This window comes from Poecilia reticulata, chromosome 10, assembly GCF_904066995.2.
Source record: "Poecilia reticulata chromosome 10, P_reticulata-male-v2, whole genome shotgun sequence".
In the NCBI taxonomy this organism is placed as follows: domain Eukaryota; kingdom Metazoa; phylum Chordata; class Actinopteri; order Cyprinodontiformes; family Poeciliidae; genus Poecilia; species Poecilia reticulata.
The window spans coordinates 3,937,702-3,941,613 of record NC_088839.1 but is presented as its reverse complement, the minus strand read 5'-3'; the positions used below and the strand labels follow the sequence as shown (position 1 = coordinate 3,941,613).

Sequence of the window (3,912 nt, the reverse complement as noted above, 5' to 3'; positions counted from 1 at the left end):
TATGTAACCGGGTTTTATTTTAACAATATTATAGATGTGAAGTTTGTCAAAATTTATTTATTCTTAAAATTTATTTGTTTTGTTTAGTCAACAAGTTGTTTCTTCAGACATTTATTGGTGTTTGAGTTATGGTGCTCTTGACAGATGAAGCCTTGGCGTAAATTAAAACCGGAAGACTCTTCAGCCTCACCTGCATCATCCAATTGCCACGTCACTTTCATCTGCCGCTAGCCTATAACCATGCCACATCATAGCCAATCACCGATCAAGCTTCTAGCTAATACCATTAATACCTTAAGCTTGTTAACAAGTAGCCTACACAGGATGAAAAGTGGGATTTTCGACAGCTATTGACACCTTGTTCTGCCGTGGGCATGGAGATTGAGGGCTTTCGGCAAGAGGTTTTTGTCAGAGTGGAGCACTGCCAAAAATGGTCAAAAACGCTGTGCAAAAACGCATGTTCCCCTATCACCCCCCTCCCCTTGTGCCTAGCAGAGGTTTTCATATTTAAATGAAGTTGCTGAGTGCCATGCAAATGCAAATCAACTGTTGAGCACTGCCTTTTGACTCTCATTCCTGTTGTAGCTAACCAATTTTACCTTCTGTTCACCATGAAGAAGTATGTTTGGAGAAAGAATATTAAAACAATAATCTATCTTATTCATTAAAATACATATTACATGTGTGTTAGGAGCACTGAAAAACTTAGTTTTGGTTGAATAGATGATATAAAAGAAGAATATGCATAATACATACAATAGACTTTTGTGAAACGTGATCTTACTTTGACATTCCTCCTATCTGAAGATTTATCTTGTGATGGGAGGAATTGCACAACTTAATCAAAAATAATAATAAAAAATATGTTTCAGAGTGGGGGCTACACAGTGGTACAGTTGGTAGAGCTGTTGTCTTGCAGCAAAAAGGTTCTGGGTTCAATTCCCAGCCCCAGTCTTTCTGCATGGAGTTTGCATGTTCTCCCTGTGCATGCGTGGGTTTTCTCCAGGTACTCCAGTTTCCTCCCACAGTCCAAAAACATAACCATCAGGTTAATTATCCTCTCCAAATGCCAACCCCAATAAGAGACAAGGGTGTACAGAAAATGGATGGATGGATGGATGTTCCAGAGTGGTTCATTGTACATAAAGTATTTTTGTGAATAATATTCAAACTAATGTTAATGTTCACTGATTGCTTTAAAGACCCAGAGTCATGCTATATTGGAGTGGTAGTGACACCATTCCACATCACAATACATGACTTAAGAAACTGCAGATTTTTCAGTATTCAGTAGCTTAACTCTCAAGTTTAAATTGAAGAACAAAATGGTTGAAAGTATGTGATACCTTCTGATAGAGTATAAACATGTGTATTCTTTTTTTAAAGTTTTGTTAGTTAAGCACTAAATAGAACTCACGGATTATGAATCATATTCTGTATAAACTAAAATGGAGACAGCTCAATGTAGAATTGAGTAAATAAACATATACATTTAAAAACATTTTAGCAATTAATTATAATGAAAATAAGATATACTGTCACGTAACTTTTGAAAAAATAACTTTTAGAATGTATTTTTTTCTGTCAACTTTCATTTAACACTCCAGTCCAGGGGGTGGCAGTAATGCGCTTTCAGAGTCGGTCAAGCAGCCGCCATTAAACTCCAGAGGAAGATTTGCACTGGTGGTAACTAGTGCTAACTGCCTACACCCAACATGAACGAAAATACCCGTGCGTTGTGTGAAATGGTGGAAAAAGTCCTATTTCACAGTTACCTTTTCAGTATCGTTTTGATATTAAGCAATGTTCCGGCGGAAAACAACAGATGACACCGCGGCGGTCCAACAAGACCGAACTCACGGTAAGAAAGCTTTTATGAATAGCGAGCACGTGTAGCAAGGCAAGTTGCTTTGTTTGTTTCCTACAGAAAGCGGTCTGTCGTTTTCATAATGCCAAAACAAGTGGAGGGTGAGATTTTGTATTGTAATCTCTATTACATGTGATGTTCTGAACTCTTAAAAATACTCGCATCTTTTATTTTTTTCAGACCTGAAAAATGGCCAAGCCGTACCAGCCAGACCTTAGACCACAGTGCCGACGAGCTCTTACGGAGTCCACCAGGACGAAGTGAAATTCTCTAAGTTATGATTTCACATTTAGTGAATAGTGAACACTCGCATATTTGTAAGGAAAACTGATTTTCCGGTTATTTTATTTATTTTGTTATAACTACAGCAAGGCAGAGTGTGGAAAGCAGTAGAGATCTACAAAATGGCGCCGGTATGTACAGTCAGTGCGTTAATTCCCGACTGTACAATGGTTGGTTGATAATAATTTTAACTTATTATGTATTTTTGAGAAAGCAATATATTTGCTACAATATTTTTTTAATTTTACATTTATTTCCACAGACTCCACAGAATGGGAGTCACATTTGTGTCAATCAGACTCTTCAGGAACGTTCTGATGTCCGTGATGAGGACAGAGATGCAACTGTGTGTGAGTATCTACTATTTTAGAATGTTGATAATATTTTAGGCTTCAATATTGCTTATGTACATAATGTAATTATGCTATGTATTGACAATGCACAAAAATGTTTTCCAGCTGCATCCAGGACCTACTGCCAGTCATCCAGATGTAGCTCAAGAAAGAAGCAGATAAGACTTAGAGATGTCACAATTCCTTGAATGATTAAAGTACTGTGATTTATTAAAATCCACCAAAGCAAATTATTTGCCTCAGAATTTGTTGAATGATGTTTTACTATTTATTACCAACTGCTTTTAATTCTTTTTTTTCTTCCAATTGTTTCCATGTGTTTTCTCTTTTCATTAAAGTTTTTATTTTTTGTAAGAATGTATTGATGTGTTTTTTTGTTTTTGTTTGTTTGTTTTAATGTCTTATGTGTGCATACTAAGCTAGAAGTTGCCAAACAATTTCACTGTAGTTTCATAATGACTAAAAGATGCCTGTAGCTCATAATGATTGTCTGTTCTGTGTTAACAGCTGATGGAGGAAGGCAGAGAGTACTGGCAGCAAAGGAGGTGGCATTCTGGGAGGATGGCAGCTATGAGCTGGTGTCAGTGACATCAGGACTACAAGACAGGAAGAGACGTCAGGTCTCCGCTTCAGGAGAGATGTTGGGCCTGTCCTGAACGCAACATAATGTTTGATCATGTTTGGACAAAAAAACACTGCCAGATGGTCGAGAAATGGACAAGCATTTATGTCTTATTTTGTGTGCAAACAGTAAAAAAAATAAAATGAAATAAAGAAAAACACTCCTTTGTCTCTTTTATGTTTCTCATATATGAACATGTTGAATATAAGCAATATCAAATGAATATATTTTAATACAGCATTTATTTTTTATATATTTTTTAAAATACAGCATTAAATTAAGTAAACTTGACAATTTCTCCATTTCAGTTGATAACTCCTCCATTTTTCCCTCCCCTCAGGTTAAGAGTCTGGGTGTCATCCTCGATAGCACCCTCTCTTTTGCCTTCCATGTCAATATCACTCGGTCAGCTTATTTTCATCTCCGAAATATTAGCCGTCTCCGTCCTTCTTTCACTCCGCACTCCACTGCTGTTCTGGTCCACAGTTTGGTCTCATCTCGTTTAGACCATTGTAATTCTCTACTTTTTGGTCTGCCACAGAAAACTCTGCATAAATTACAATTGGTTCAAAATTCAGCTGCTCGTATCATTACACAGACCCCTTAAATTCATCATATCACACCTATTTTACAACAGCTCCATTGACCTCCAATCACATATCGCAAATACTATAAAATACTTCTTCTAACTTTTAAAGTAATTCACAACCTCACACCTTCATATCTCTCGGACCTCCTTCACATTGCCACACCCACCCGTTCCCTCAGATCCTCTTCTTCTGTCCATC

The 3,912-nt window shown here is 37.0% G+C and overlaps 1 long non-coding RNA gene across 2 annotated transcripts; it reads left to right on the top strand.

The window, feature by feature from the left end:
• The first annotated feature begins 324 nt into the window (after positions 1-324).
• LOC145553110 (uncharacterized) lies at positions 325-3,003 on the top strand. Of its 2 annotated transcripts, XR_014089322.1 has the most exons (4): positions 325-1,861; positions 2,048-2,280; positions 2,412-2,499; positions 2,608-3,003. It is a non-coding gene; the product is annotated as an uncharacterized LOC145553110 (long non-coding RNA). The 2 variants fall into 2 exon arrangements; XR_014089321.1 differs by having other exon boundaries at positions 1,477-2,280.
• Positions 3,004-3,912: the final 909 nt, after the last annotated feature.